Raw genomic sequence first — 16,157 nt, 5'->3', positions numbered from 1 at the left:
TTAAGCAGCCCAGTGTGTGGTCAGTTGTTAAGGCCACCCTGGGACACTAGGCCCTGGCTGGAGCCACCCCAACCCTCAGCCCAAATCCCTGTGACCCCTGGGGGCTGGGGCGCTGCTGACCAGGAGCTCCGGGAGAGGCTTGCACCAAGCATGTAAGCTCAGATTTCTACAGAGTTCCCAGGGGGCATCCGGAATGCAGTAGCTCTGGGATGCCAAAGACAGGCAGGGGCCCTAGCACCCTGTGCACAGGTCAGGCAGGGCAAGAAGGGGGAGCCCCTCCATCTGGGACAAGGACAAGGTGGGCCCACCCAGAATCCCCATTTAAGAGTGCAGCCGTCCAAGGGTTGGTTCTCCAGCTCTGTTCTCAATGTAGTAAAAGGTGGCCTGCAGGACCCCAGAGGCCCCCCACAGACCTGCCCCCCAGAAGCAGTGTCTCAACTGATGGGGGTCCTGCAAAACCTCCTGCTGGGACATAAAGGAAGTGCCGTCCTGGGGACAGGCACGGGGAAGGGGGGTAGAGGCCCCAACACCATAGGCCACGGCACAGGCGGTAGTCACACCAGGCTGGGCAGGGAGACCCCACATTTCTCCCACAGCAGACAGCTCCGTCCTGGACAGGCAGTCAGCACATGGCCGAATGCAAGCGCAGTAAGCTGACGGTGAACGGAGGAGGCCCTGGTAGGAGGACCACCACGCAGCCCATTACCCCAGCCTGACCCCCGAGAGCAGAAGCAGCAGAGCTCAACCACGTGGGGGACACACACAGGACCCTGCACGCCACGCCAGCGTTGCCTTGCTACCCCAGGAGCCGAGCGCAGGGACAGGCACATGCCAAAGACAGACCAGGCCCTGCAAAGCACACAGCAGGTGCCGGCACCCCTCACATGCGGCCCCTCACACGCGGCACGACGGCCAGCCCTCGGGAGCAGCTGCATCGGGGAAGCAGAACCAATCCGAGGCGGGTACGACTGACGGAGTGGCCACAATCCCCAGGAAAACGTGGAGAGCCTGGAGCTGAGTTCTGGAGACAGATTTGCGGTCGCCTGTGACTCGCCGTCTGCCTCTGCAGTCAGTGCATCTGCCGGCTGTGGGCCCACAGACCCACCCGCTCCGCCAGGAGAGGTCAGCTGCCTCGGAGCAGCCGCTGTGACAGCCCCACGATGGGCCAGGCGGAATGCCATCCTCACCGCCCTACGGTGAGGTGGGGGCTGGAGCAGACCGCCCGAGTTTATGAGGGCACGCCAGAGGCATGCAGCCCTAGGGGGCCAGTCACTGCCTTCTGCCACCAGCCCCAAGGGCACAGCTTTAGGGGCACATGGCCCTGCACGCCCCCCTTCAAGGGCCCAGAGGAGATGGGGACAGAACATGGAGCCTCCTTGGTGACAGCTGAGGGCATCTGAGCCTGGTCCCGGGGGTCCCCAGATCCCCCCACTTCCAGATTTAGTTCAGCCTTAGCAGGGAAAGCCAAATGGTTTCCCAAGGGGGGGGTACTGACCCGCCTGCCCATGGCGGGGACGGTGTCCCCGCTGCTGCACCTGCTAGACCACCCTCAGTGGTGGCAGACCTCTCAACCTCTGTCCACACCAACACCTCTACAGGCGCTGAGCACCTTCGACACGGCTTCTTCTGGGAAGCGTCTACTCGGGTCTTGTGTTTACTCGTGGTTTTTAAAAGGCATTATACACACTGAGCTTGTGGTCTCCTCCGACACCCACGTCTTCTTCCCCTGAGCAGCTTTAGGCCAAATCCCACTGGCCCCAGACTTCCTGGTCCTTTGACACTGAGGTGCCCTACTCTGTCTGTCCATGCAGAGGGTGGTGTGTCCCCCCTGGAGCTTGCGGCCATCCCTGCTTGCTGTCCAGCTTGCTTCAGGCTGGCTCGCAGGCCACGTCTCTCTGCCTAGCCCCTCAGAGCCCCGAGCAGGACAGGGGCTGCTGCTGCCCACGGAGCTGGGTCACACTAGTCCTAGGTGAGCGGCCTGACCAATCAGCACCCCCTCAGCCTCCTTTAGTCCAGCCTGGTGCCAAGAATATCACAAGGGACCTTTGCCCAAACCCAAAGACAGCTGGTGTCCTGCAGGAGGAGGAAGACTCCTCCCGGCTCTGGGCTGGTCTCGGACACAGCAACTGTGCTAGACAGTCTCACGTGCTCCATCCCTAGTGAATGCCAGCACTGGGCTGGACCCTGTGCCCACCGCCAGAAAGAGGGGCAGAGGCCCCCACATCGCAGCAGCAGATGTGTTAACGGACCCTGGGTCCATCTGTTTCTCCCGTGGCAAACGACCACGACTCGGCAGCTCCTGGTGGCACCCCTGGACTGTCTCGCATCCCACAGGCCAGGGGTCTAGGCTGGCTGGCCGCCCTTCCTCTGGGGCTCACAAGGCCTGGGCTTCCTGCCGGGTGCTCTGCGGAGTCTACATCCAAGCTCACGCAGCCGTCAGCAGGACAGAGGGCCCATGTCCTTGTCACCGGCAGCAGCCCACACAGGCCTACTCAGGCTTCAAGTGTCTCACTCCCCTCAGCCTCCAGTGGAGGAAGTTCTCTGCTTTTGTGGACCTTATGAGGACGCTGGGCCCTTGGGGAGTCCAGGGTCACCCCCATCTCAGGGGCCTTAAGGGACCTGGTCTCTGGGACCATCATCGAGCCCCCGCAGAACTCATGTCATGCGTAGCTCGTGGGTGGACCGGCGGGCAGCAAGGCTGGCCCTGCCTCCCCCACACTAACAGGTTCCGGGGAACAGAAGCCCCCAGCAAGCCCTTCTCAGGGGAGCTTCCCCAAGGCCTCAGAGGGGTCAGGTGGGGGGGGAGAGGCAGCTGGGGCAGCACGGCCTCCACTGTGCAGGAATGTGGCCCAGGGCGTCCCAATGGGCTGGTTCTTCAAGAGAAGTGGCAGATCTAGATTTGGGGGTGGCAGCCCCTGATTTCTCCAAGCGGGCAACCCAGTCATCATGTCCACACCCTCCCTGTATGCCGCGACTTCCTCCGGGTTCCCACAATGCAGCCAGTGGAGCCACCTCGCCCCCCACCCCCACTCCCACTCCCTGACAACCTAGAACCCTTTCCAAGGCTGCTCCTGACAGCCCCCCACAGTGACCTGGGGGCCCATTCCCTCTGAGCCCCAACCTCTAAACAGTGGGCCGAGCTCCTGGAGGCCCAGAATCTGACAAAGCCCCCTGAAGATGGCCCTGGCCAGCTCATGTTTGCCTGGACGACACCGGGAGAGGCCCCAGTGCCCTATGCTGCGGTGCACCAAGCTCAGAACCATGCTGGGACCAGGCAAGGGAGGGAGAGGGTCCCATACACCCACTTCACAGATTCCAGGGCATGTGGCCAAGGAGGACATTGCAGACACCCTGATGCCGTCTCAATAAGCACCTGGTGCCCTACTCAGCTCCAGCCCCGCGCAGACGCTGTGCAAACCTAGGCACAGACGGATCTGGATGCCTGTGGCGCCCCAGCAGGGAGACGAGGGTTTGAGCAGGCCAACGACGCCAACTTCCCAGCTCCACACCTGACGCTGGCACGTGCAGCTGCCGGGGGGGGGGGGCGGGCAGCCTTTCCTCCGTCTGTCTTGCCTGCGGAGGAAGACGCCTCCTTGCTCTGGCTAGACTCTGGGCTGCAGGCTGCGGGTGGTACACAGGCCACCCCTGGCACGCCTGGGCCACCCTGGGGGCAGGGATATTTGCCCCACCTGGTGACTCAGTGCCATAAAAGTTTACTGCCCGCTGCAGCCCTGCAGCCAGACCCACCCCCTTCCTCCTGCCATCCCAGTCCCCTATGTCAATGGCCTCTGACCCTCTGGGCTGTGACTCCAAGGAAACGGGTGAGCTGCCTTCCAGAACATGGCACACGTGGCTCTTGAAACGCAGCAGGTCTCGGAATGAGGGCAAGGAAGGCCTCTTTCAGTTTCACTCGGGGATCTGTTCCCAGGTGACAGAGGCCGATCCTGACGGGGATCTGGCTGCCGACTCTCAGCACCACCGGACAAGGAAGGACACAGCATCCGCAGCAGTTGCTGGCCCAGGGAACACGTTCTAGAAACTTGGGAGCTGTGTGCCCAGAGTGCCGGTGGCTGCAGAGGCTCTTCCTGTAAATGGTGGTGGCTCCCCTGCTGCTCCAGGGGTGGGAAACTCAGGGAGGGGTCTGCAGGCACCCAGCTCCAAGGGGTACCTGAGATCAGACAGACCATGAGCCCCCGGGGGGACTGAGGCCAAACACTTCCCCCACCACACAGCAGGGGCCAAATAAATGCTCTTCCCTGACAGTGTCTCGTTGGCTTCACTAGGCCACGTCCCCACCCAGCACGCCATGGACAGCATGGGAGGGGAGCACCATTGCCGCTGACCGAGGAGGGGCTACACTAAACGGATGAATTTAGGTGGGACCGTCTGGCATCAAGTCACTGGGGTCAGTCCTCTCCCGCTGTCACCTGGCCTCGTGTGGGGAGGGTCCTCAGGCAGTCAGGGCCCACCCAAGGCACCCCAACACCAGAAGTCCAAACGCCCCCAGGACCACTTCTTACATGAGACCCTCCACACCCACCCGTGGCAGTGGCTCAGGACAGAGCAGGAGCTTGGTGAGGGGCTCCCAGCCCCACACAATGGGGGATGGCCCTTTCTCTGTCCTCCTCCTGGGGCCAGAAGACGCCCCACAACCGACCAGTGCCTGCATGAGCTGGCAGCAGGGGGCCTTGCTCAGGGCCCACTCCCAGACACCGCTCACCCCCAGGCCACGCACATGGGCATCTGAGGGGCAAGGACAGGCCCTGCTTTTTTAAAAAACACTTTCTTGTTTTGTGAAAGCACAATTCACAAACCATACACTTCACACATTTGGAGTATACAACTTAGTGGTTTTCAGTATATTCAAAGAGTTGTGCAACCATCATCTCTATCCAGTTCCAGAACATTCCATCAGCCCAAAAGAAACCCCGTCCCCATTAGCAGTCACACTCCAGCCCCCAGCCCCCATGAGCCCCCCCTCCCGTCCGTGGAGGAGCCTGTTCTGGACGTGTCACACACGTGGACTCACACGCCGTGTGGCCTTCTGTGCCTGGTTCCCTCCCTGAGCCTCGAGTTTTGAGGTCTGTCCACGTGGTAGTTCATAAGCAAATGACAAGTCTTATCTCTGCCTCCCCTGGGGGCCTGGCAAGCCAGAACAGCAGGTGATGGGCCCAAGCATCAGAAATCACAGTCTTCGCCCTCACCCAAGTCACCGGCAGGGCAGCAAGGGAAGCAGGGGAACTGTGGGCCAGCCGTCACCAAGGACAAGAAGATGAAAGAAGTTTGCACAGCAGGAGGGGGGAGGGCCGTTCCAAGGGACGGGGACTGGGGTCCACTCAGGGGAAAGGCACGCCACAGACACCAGGACTCAAGGCTGCACTCAGGTCCCGGCAGAACAGGGCAGAGGGCAGGCGAGCAGGAGGCAGGCCAGGCCTGGAACAGTCTGGGTGACCACGCTCTCTGGCTACCTGGAGCTCTGCTGTACCCAGCCCTCCCTGCCGATCGACCACACAGCCCCTGGCTGTGGGAACAGTGGCCGAGACACTCCAAGCCTGTGTGTGACAAATCCCACACATGTGATGTGCACTCTTTAACACACACACGACACACATGTACACACAAAGGCACGCAGCACAGGAGAGCACACGTACGTGCATATGCAACACGGTGCACGCAGGGGAGAGCAGACACCCACACGCACACAGTCACATGGACACCGTCCCGTGTGGGTGCACACGCTGCACACGTGTATGCACAAAACACGTGCTTGCACACATGTCCACACATGGACACCCTGGGACTGCCTCCCCACTCTGCACGTCAGCCCCGCAGTATGTCTACACTTTTAGGTGACGTTACCCCCCGCCCCCGCCACTACCAGCACAGGAGAACAAGCAGATCCCCACCCCCGCCCAGCAGCCCTAAAGGCCTCTTATCCAGAGGAGGCCATCCTGGGAGGGAGGCGGCCTCTGGGGACTGGACACAGTTGCCTCTTTATTCCCAGCCGAGCTCGCTTGGTCAGCGTTTCCGGCCTGGCCCTTGCTGGAGGGGCCTCTGACACTTTGCTAGAACTAAGCTGGGCCAGCCTGAGCTGGTCTTGCTTGCCCCAGTGGGGGCCAGGCCCACAGGGTATGGGGATCCAGGCTCAGTGTCCCTCCAGGTCAGGGCAGTGACTGAACCAAGGTCACACAGCTGGAGGACACTGGCTCTGGGCTGTCTGCCTGCGCACTTGTGGCCTATTCCACCCCACCCTGGACTTCAAAGGAACCACCTCCTGTGCACTCTGACAGACTCTCCTGCAAATCTGTTCCCCCCTACCCCTCTGCCAAAACACAGATGTCCCCACACAACACACACGCACACACGCAGGTGTTGGCTCGGGCAGGTGTGAACAGATGTCTGCTCAGATCCTCAGAGTTAAACAAAATCGCCCTCCCACCCTCTGAAATCCCAGCATGCCTCCCCCTACTCCCCACAATGGCCTGTCCCAAGTCAGTGTCCTACACTTGCGGGGCTCCTCAGGGGTCTGTTTGGTGTCTGGCTGCATCTTCCCCACCATGTGGGGTCCTGGGGTCACTCACCTACCCTCCCTTCCCTGGCCCGCCCACCCAGTGCCCAGATTTCATACTCAGTGTTCTGAGGACTCCAGAGATGGATGTCCTAGGGGGACTGTGGTCCAGAGCAGAAAGCTTTGACCAGCGATCACCCACTTTTGGGGACTCCCCTGGGTAAATCCAGGGGGCTTGGGAAGAAAGAACACAGACAGGCTGGCCAATGGGCCCCAGGTCTCAGCCTCAAAGACAGGGGCACTCAGCCACCCTGCTCACAAGCCCCCCCCCCCCCCATCCCAGCCAGGCAAGTAGGGAAAAGTGAAGTGCAGGGTCAGGTCCAGCCCTCCACTGCCCCGCCTGGAGGAAGGGCCAGGCCTCCCATCCCAACCAAGGCTGGCCTCAGACGGTCTATGGGGTATCATGCCTTTGACAGGTGGCCATCCTCCTTCCTTCCAGGGCCTGCAGCCCCTGGGGCCCCAGCCCCATCTTCCTTGAGCCTTTCCAAAGCATCTACAGGGAAGATCCAGCATCCCCCGCAGCAGCAGCTGGAGTCTGTCCAATACCAGCCCCCTATCCATGCCGTGAAACATTCACACCCCCCAAACTGCCAGCAATCTTCACTTTGGCCAGCTTTGGGGCCCGCCACCCTCCCGTACGGGGTGCAAACACACAGCACCAACCTAACCGGGCCAGGCAGTGGACAGGCAGGAAGGACATTCAGAGCAGGCGGGTCTAACGTGCACTCTGGGAAGCAAAAGCCAGGAGTGCCCCGACACACTTTTTACAGACCCTGCTTTTTTCCTTTTCAGACCACTAATAACCTTATGCAGAGAGACACCCCACTGCCTCCCAGGAGCTCCAGCCTGACTGTCCACACCCCTGCTCCCTGACTCCAGACCCACCAGCCTCCCGCTCCAGGGATCTGGGGACTGGCATCACTGTCCCATTCACCCCCACAAGCTGCCTTCTGCATCTCTGGGGCCAGGGCCATCTCTGCCCGGCTCATCCCCTCCTCCTTTCCTCGGAGACCAGGTTCCCACGCAGGCACAAAGCAACACTCCCACCCAACATGCTCTGTGGACTCAGCCCACACCTGGACGGCCCCCATCCCAAAGCTGCGGGGATCAGGAGTGTCTGCCCCTCCCGGAGCGTTGCGGGCCGCTGCCTGGGCACAGAAGCCAGGAAAGGGGAAAAGGCAGGAATCGCCAAGGAGCCCGGGGTCAGGAGCCGCCGGAAAAGAAGGGGCTGGGGCCACGGAGGTGGAGGGTCACCAGAAGGGAGGGATCAGAGAACCACGGAGGAGCGGTTAGGGGGGGGGGGGGTGTCACACAGCGCCGGAGGGTCACGGAGAAGTGCAGGGGCCCTTAAGGGTCACCCAAGAAGTCAAGTTCGGGATCACCAAGGGCGCAGGATCGGGGGTCTCCAGAAGGGAGGGGTCAGGGAGTCACTACTGATGATTCCCTTCATTAGCGGGGGGGGGGGGGGTCCGAAGACGGAGGGAAGGAAAGGGTGGGAAGGCGCAGCGAAGGCTGGGGTCAGGGTTCACGCGGAGGCGGGTCGGGCGGGGGTCGCCGAGGAGGGCGAGCTCGGGGCTCCCAGCCGAGCGCGCGCACCGGGCTTACGGCGGAGGGCGGGGTCGGGGAGGAGGGGCGGGGGTCGCACCGGAGGGCGGGGTCAAGGCTCGCGGCAGAGGGCGGGGTCGGGGGGGTCGCCGAGGAAGGCGGGGATACGCCGCCGCATTCCCTCCGCCCGCGGCCCCGGAACCCCGGCACCCCCGGCTCGGAGCGCGGGCGGCAGCGGCGGGCCGGGGCCCGAGCGGGCTGGGGCCTGCGGCTCAGGCCGGGCGGGGGCGGCGGAGTCGCCGCGAGCGTCGAGCCAGACGCGCCTCACCTCCGACCTGGGTCCGGCCGGGCGCGGAGCCCGCGGCGCCTCCGTCTCTCCGAGCTTCGCCTCAGCCGCGCTCACTTCCGGGTTTCGGGCGCCATCTTGGGGGCCCCGCTCACTTCCGGTCATGCCGCGGGGCGGGGCATCTGGTGGGCGGGGCCTGAGGCGGGGCCCTGGGCTTCTGGAGGCCCTGAAGCCTTCCTGAGGGGTTGGGACTCAGTGGCCCACGGGTTCGCGTCCCACCCCCGCCTGTTTCTGTTGGGAACTGGCACGTAGCTTACTCGCGAGCCTCAGTTTCCTCCTCTGCAAACGTGAAGATCGAGTTGAAGCAGTCCCACCTCCAGGCCCACCCCACCCCTGCACTCTCACACCTGACGTTTAAGCCGCTGGGGTTCTCGCATAATCCAGATCTTGGCTCTGAAGCCCCCCTCCTCAGATACTGCCTTGAAACCCTCTGACACGGCCCCGCCCAGTCGTGCTGTCTCCCTTAATTGCCTTTCCACCAATAGTTGTCTGCTTATTAATCTGTCTGTCTCCCGCCCAGAGGGAGTTCTGGGACCTAGGGGACCCCCTAACAGGGAACCCAGCGCGTGGAGAGGCGTCTGGTGAGTCCCAGCAGCCAGCCCGAGAGAGAACAGGTTTCTCTCAGGCGGGGCCAGGGGGATCTGGGTTGCTCCCCAGCCGCCTCCCTCCCCATTAGGGCTTCCCAGGGCCTGATGCAAACGAGGCGGGATTTGCCGCACTGCCAGGAAGAGGGTGGGACCGGGCTTTGGCACAGACAGTAGATTTCCTGTGACTTGAACCCATTGGATCCACTGTGGGGTGGGCCAGGCCGGTTCGGGCAGATCCAGTCTGGGAGGCACCACCCCTTCCCTAGCTCGGTTTTCGGGAGTGAAAGCCCTGGGACCATTTCCCCACCTCACCACCAGCCAGAGGCCTCCTGTGCCCGTTCCAGCCCCCTGAAATGAGAGGTTACCTCTCCATGTGCTTGTTTGCTTCTTCAGGGAACTCTGAGGCTTGCCTTGGGCTGGACAAAGCTGGGGCCCCAAGAGGACTCAGTTCTCAGGCCTGCCCTCAGGAAGTTCCCAGTCTAGGGGAGACAGAGCAAGGACCAGATACTCCCATCTGCAAGATCAGGCCCGGGGCCCGGAGAGAGGTGAAATATCTGCCTAAAGGATTACGGAGGAGGGGGTTATTGAAGCTGGGGTTTTGAAGTTCAAGTAGGAGTGTGCCAGATAGACAAGTGTAAGAAGGGCAGTCCAGGCAAATAAAAGTTGTTCACAGACCTGTAAGGGTCTGTAAAGGAGATGAGTATGTTTAAAACCTGTTTGCCCTACAAAATCCAGGCCAGGGACTCCCTGTGGCCAAACCTGGCAAGCACGAGGGAGCAGATGGGGAAACCGAGACCCAGAGAGGAGAAGTGATTTATTCAGAATGAGCTTTGCTTTGGTATGTGTAGTTCTTGGCCATTTAGGTTGTAGCCTTGACTTTGAAACTATTTTTCATAGCTCATGAAAATAAACCATATTGAGCAGTAGACAGTTAAGATTCAAAAGCACGAATCCGCTGACATGGGGGATAGATGGCTTCCGGTGGCATTTTCCCATTTCCTCCCACACAGGACCGGCCACATAATTTGTGGCGCCCAGTGAGAAATGAAGACAGCGAGCCCCTCGTTCCAAAAGTATTAAGAAAGTCAATATGGTGACAGCAGAGCGTTCCGCTGAGCACAGGTCCCCCTGGGTGCGGGGCCTGGGCGAGGCTCTGAGTCACACACCCATGAAGCTGTCCCTGTTCCCACCATGACCTTCCCAGGTGGGGACTGCTATTACCTGTGTTTGGCTGGTGGGTGAACGGCGGTACGAGGCTGTCGAGTAGCTGGCACGGGGTCACAGAGCGAGCTGCAGGGAGGCATGGACGCGACCTCTGCCACGTCCACCCCAGAAGCCACAAGGTCTCTATGGGTAATTTTGCCTGAAAGGGGGGCAGTTTGCCCAGGCCGGGGTGGGTCCAGCCATCTCAGCAGGGAGCAATCTGCCAAGTCTGGGGATGTCTAGGGAATTAGTCAGATTCGGGGATTTCCAGGGAATTGCAAGAGGCGGCCTGGGAGAGCAGAAGGGACACGGCTCTAGAACTGGAGACCCAGCCTGGGGAGCAGCTTGGCCGATGTGCTGTGTGACCCCCGGAAGGTTGCTTAACCTCTCTGTGCCTCCCTTTCCCCACCTGTAAAACGGGGATGGGTATAATAATAGTAGCTCCCTTCTAGGTTATTGAGATAGCAAAATGATCAGTGCCTAGTATCTGGCTGTTATGAGTATTTCCAGATGAACTTCTGGATCATTCCTTAGAAAAGTCCACAGAGCCACCTAAGTGAGTGTTGAATGAGACAGTAATCATGAAGAAGCCTGAGGCTGGAGGTCCAGAGAGGAAGGAGTTTTATAACGAATGGCGGGGATGGGGGCCCTGGACAGCCCCAGCTCTCTGGCTCAGCTTACAGAAGGACTCCCTCTGAGGGTGGGGACATGCCCAGCTGGTCAGATGTGCCCCACGTCCCCTCCTCTGGGAGGACCCCCTCCTCTGCTGGGGACCAGGCTCACAGAAGGCCGGAAGTCTGTCTGGCTGAGAGCCTCCCCCAAGCCCTCCCCTTGTCCTGGTCCCACGCAGGGACCCCCTAGACCTCCCCCAGGCATTTTGACGAGGCTTGAGGGAGTAGGGCAGGACCCCCAGTTCCATTCACCAGGTACGCGAAGAATAGTGTTTTAGTGTTGAGGACGTCCCAGGCAATATTTGGGATATACTTACACTAAAGAAGCAGCGTCTGTGTATTTAAAATCCACATCTAACTGGAAGTCCTGTGTTTTTCTTGGTGAGATTGGGCAACCCAGTGTGGGGAGACCACAGGCAGAAATGGGGTCCCAGAGCCAGTCCAGGGCCCCTCTCTGAGCCTCAGCGCCCTCACCTGCCAAAGGCGCATGGCCATAGGACCGAGCACGCGGAGACGCAGAGGTGCCCTGACTGTGCGCATCGACTCTTGCCGACAGCAGGAAACTTCAGACCCAAAAGTCAGGTCCTTTGCGGGCTTCCCTGTGGTTCAAGGGGGGAGATTCTTGGGCTGCCCCTCAGTTTCCCTGTCTGGAGAAGGACTGAGGAGACCCCTAACCTCAGTTTCTCTCCTGGGAAGGACTCCAGGGCTATGCCCATCCTGCAGTCTGGGAGACTGAGGCAGGTGGAGGGCTCCCCCAGGGAGGAAGAGCCGGGCCGCCTGCTGGTTCCAGCAGAGACCCTCCGACCTGGGCAGGTGAGGTGGGGCAGGTGGGCCAGGGCCTGGCCCTGCTGTGCCAGTGGGGGCGGGGATGGAGCTGCTTCCTGTTTCTCCACATTCTGGAAAGCCCCCGCGTTCCCCAGCAGTGGGAGCACCTCCCTGCCTGCCTCCCAGCTCTGGGTCCCTCACCACTTCTCCTTTCTTTACCCACTTCCCCTGGCTGCCCCCCAGCCCCTGTGGCTCTGCTCCTGCCTTCCCTCTTCCCATCCCTTCTCCCATGCCCCTCTTTTCTCTCCCTCGCCAGCCCTTCCCATGGTGTAGAAGGGGAAACTGAGGCAGGGGCAGGAGCCACGTCTGTACCCTCCTGCTCCAACACTTTCTGTCTGTCCCCATGTCTGTGCATCTGTCCTACCCTCTCTCTCTGCCTCCCCCTAGCCTAGCTGCCTTCCCCAGCTGACCCTTCCCTGTCTAGCCACCTCCCTCTAGCCAGACCCGCCCTCCACCTGGCCCACAGGTCCTCAGGCAGCTCTGGCTGGCTGGCTCCAGGGCCCTGTGGCTCCCTTGTCCCCCTCCTGGCCCTGCCTGAGCCCAGAATAGGATCTCGCCAGGTCCAACCAGGGCTGCCTCTGAGCCAGGACATTGCAGGGAACAGCAAACCTGTCCAGTGGGTTTGAGATCCGCCCTCAACAGGATTTCCCTCCTCTGCACTGGGGCTGGGACACTCCAGCTGTTGGGGTTGAATGCGATCTCTGAGCAAGCAGCCCTCCCTGAGGTTGCCCTGTTGTGGAACAGGCAGGAAAGAGAAGGAAGATCAGCAGTCCACCTCCAGAGGGGCAGGACTGTCAGGGGGAGGGCACAGCATGTGCAGGGGTCCAGGGACTAGGAAGGAGGGAGTGGGCCTAAGGGGGGCCTGCAAAGCTAGGGCAACGGCCTTTCCCCCAAGGGCAGTAGGAAGGCACTGGAGGCTGTGGACATCGGTGTGGCACGCGCTACATGGGGCGGGACAGAGGGGCCACATCTCAAGCCCATCAGGTGGCAAGACGGTGTCTGAGGAGGGAGCTTCAGGCTGCTGTCCTGAAACCAAACAAAGGAGCCAAACTTTGAATTTCTTTCTGTCAAGGGCCTGCAGTGAGCCAGGCTTGAGCTGGAGAAGAGTTGCGGAGGTCCTCACCCGGTACTCACTCCCAACCCCCAGTCAGTGGGGGACTTGGCTTTATCCCAGGAGCAATGGGGAGCCATGGAAGGTGTGCAGCACCAGCAAAGGTGCAGCTGGGGCCGGGCAGGCACTGGGGGGCTGCAGGTGAGTTCAGGTGGGGAGTGGGTTGGGCTACAGGGTGGGCAGGGGTAGGGTGGCGATGCATTTGTCAGGCACCTTGTGGAGCAGAGAGCAGGGCGTGCCGTGATGTTCCCAGGCCACCGTAGGGACATTAGGACAGCCGGCCCAGCGATGGTCTGAGCAGCTGGATGAAACCCCTGCCCCACCCCCACCCCGGCTGGCCTCCCTGCTTAGCACTGGGCCCTGGGCACTGATGTCCCCTGTGCTGGGACTTCCCGAACCTTCACCTTGGATCTGCCCTGCCCTGAAGGGAAACTCCAAGGCAGCTGGGGCCTGGCTGACTCACATCCAGGTCCCACATGCACCACAGGGGCTGGGCTCCCGAGGGACAGGGCTGTCAGGGGCATTTGGAGAACTTCATGGGACCCCACCACCCTCCATCCTCCCGGGCTCGGGACGAAGCCAGAATCCCCAGCCCCAGGTCAGACGCCCCCATCAGAATCCGCAGGGCAGTCTGGGTTCTAACAGGCAAGAATTTCGGGGCAGGTATTGGAGCTGGTCCTGCTGGATCCTTCCACTCCTGCGGGTCACCTCCGGTCCCACCGGCAGAGGGGAGCTTTAGCTGGAGAGCACCGGAGATAAGACTCCCCCACCTCAAATCTTGGCTCTGCTGCCCACTGGCTGTGTGACCCCAGGCAAGTTTTTTAACCTCTCTGTGCCTCAGTTTCCCCATCTACAAAATGGGGATAATCATAGTACCTCTCCTGGAGGGTTTTTGTGACAATTTGGCAAGAGCCACTCGAGCAGGGCTTGGGGTACAGGGAGGACTTCATAGTAAAAATGCTTAAAGAAAACAAAACACTTCAGAGTGGCACAGTTCATAATAGCCAAGGAGTGCCGACAGGTGAACGGATACACACAGTGTGTCCCCCGCGCACTGGAGGGTCCCACAGCTGCGAGCAGGAGCACGGCGCCCACCCGCGCTGCCCCGTGGACGGACCCCGAGCCCACAACGCTCAGGGAGGGAACCAGACACAGAAGGCCCTGCGGCGTGTGAGTCCACGTGTGTGACACGTCCTGAACAGGCTCCTCCACGGACGGGAAGGGGGCTCGCAGGGGCCAGGGGAGGGGGACTTGGCATTTCAGGGATGACGAAATGTTTTGAAACCAGAGAAATGATGGGGCACAGCTCTGGGCACTAGATGCGACTGGACCGTATGGTCCGAAGTACCTGATTTTATGTTACGTGCATTTCACCAAAAGAAAAAGAAGAAGACAGTTAAGGGGCCCCGGCCAGCTCAGTCCATGGAACGTGAGACTCTTGATCTCGGGGTCATGAGTTCCAGCCCCTCATTGGGCGTAGAGTTTACCTAAAAAAAAAAAAAAAACCTAAAAAACACAAAGACAGTGGCCACCAGCAGTCGCAGGGGTGACAGGTGTCAGAGCAGGGTCGGCCTTGCACCCTCAAGTCACAGGTACGCTGGTGGATCCTGTCAGGACGCTGGCTCTGGTGGACAGGCCCCGTGCTCCAGCAGTTCCGTGACCACTGACCGATGAGCTGTGTGGACAGCAGGGGCCCCTGATAGGAGCAGGTGAGAAGCGCACCTTGCTGCTGTGGTCTTCCTCCAAAACCCATCCCCCCAGTCTAACCCAACGAACCACACCGCACAAAACCCAGTCAGGGGCATTTTATACAATACCCAACACTGTCCAGTCTTCAAAATCAAGGCAAGTCTGGTAAACTGTCACATCCCAGAGGGCCTAAGGAGACAGGACAACCGAGTGTTGTGTGGGACCCCAGTGGGGTCCTGGGGCAGAAAAGGGACATCAGGGAGAACCTCAGAAACCTTAAACAAACGGAGATTAGTCACTGGCGTATGGATGCCAGATGTCCCAGGTAAGGTGAGAGGTTCTCAGCGAGGGGGAGGGCGCCGGACACACAGGCACCCTCCACACTACATTTGCCGCTTGTCTACAGATCTAAAACTAAGCCGATAACGAAACGAAGCCTGGGGTCTGCCCGCTGTCTTTCCCCCCTGCTCTTGCTCCTGCAGGGATGCTTGCTTCTGGGGGTGAAGCCCACCCAGGCCCGTGTCCGCACATCCCTGTCCAAAACCCCCTGCGTGAGTCTTCTCTCCCAGATTGGTTAGAATCTTTTGGTTGCAAGTGACAGAAACTACAACTGAAACTACGTTTTTTTTTTTTTTTTTTTTTTTTTTTTTGTAAATGGGAATTTTTTTGCTCATGGAACCGAAAGGTCCAGGGATGGACCTCACTCAGGGTTCTCCCCATCCGCACCGCTGACAGTTGGGGCCAACTGGTTCTTTGCATCGAGCAACCGTCCTGTGTGCTGGGGTGGGGGGGGAGGCTGAGCAACATCCCTGGCCCCCAGCCCCTCCATGCCAGGACCCCCCAGTGTGACAGGCACACGTGTCCCCAGAAATCGCCCAGTGTACCCTGGAGGGGAGGGCAGAGTCGCCCCCCCCCCCATGAGACCCATTGATCTGACTGCTTTCAGGCTTGGCTGGATCCAGGACCTTCAAAGAGTGTCACCAAGATTCCTCTGTGCAGCACCTGGTGGCTCCTTCGTGCGGGCCTCTGGACAGCAGCTCAAAGCTTGCATGAGACAGCGTTGCTGCCTGGAGAGCACTGCAGGCCAAGTCCAGCCTGTCACCCTTCTTTATATCCAGTGCATGGCACTGAAACACTCTCATGGGTTCATTTTTAAGACTTTTTTTATTCTTTTTTTTTTTTTTTTTTAAGATTTTAGTTATTTATTTGAGGGAGAGAGAGAGCAAGAGAACACAGCAGGGGGAGCAGGAGAAGGAGAAATAGAGTCCCCGCTGAGCAGGGAGCCCGATGCAGGACTCGATCCCAGGACCTGAGATCATGATCAGAGCCAAAGGCAGACGCATCACTGACTGAGCCCCCCAGGAGCTCCTGTTTTGTTTTGTTTTTTAAAGTAAGCTCTAGGGGCACCTTGGTGGCTCAGTCAGTTAAGTGTCCAGCTCTTGATTTGGCTCAGGTCATGATGTCAGGATCTTGGGATAGAACCCCACGTGGAGCCCCGTGTCTGGCTCCACGTTCAGCAGGAGTCTGCTTGGATATTCTCTCCCTCTGTCCCTTCCCCCACTCGTTTGCTCACTCTCTCTCTCTCAAATAAGTAAATGAATCTTTAAAAAAA

The 16,157-nt window shown here is 60.1% G+C and overlaps 1 protein-coding gene across 1 annotated transcript in view; it reads right to left on the bottom strand.

Moving 5' to 3' along the window:
* SBNO2 (strawberry notch homolog 2) overlaps positions 1-8,580 on the bottom strand; it is a 48,983-nt gene extending 40,403 nt beyond the window's left edge. Inside the window, exon 1 of the mRNA XM_045800199.2 lies at positions 8,442-8,580. The gene's annotated coding sequence lies outside the window, so the exon portion shown is untranslated. The remainder of the gene's footprint in view (positions 1-8,441) is intronic.
* Positions 8,581-16,157: the final 7,577 nt, after the last annotated feature.

Source organism: Ursus americanus, chromosome 14 (assembly GCF_024610735.1).
Source record: "Ursus americanus isolate L20-20 chromosome 14, mUrsAme1.1.p, whole genome shotgun sequence".
Classification (NCBI taxonomy): domain Eukaryota; kingdom Metazoa; phylum Chordata; class Mammalia; order Carnivora; family Ursidae; genus Ursus; species Ursus americanus.
Note: the sequence above shows the minus strand (reverse complement) of the source record. Positions and strands in the feature narration are given on the sequence as shown.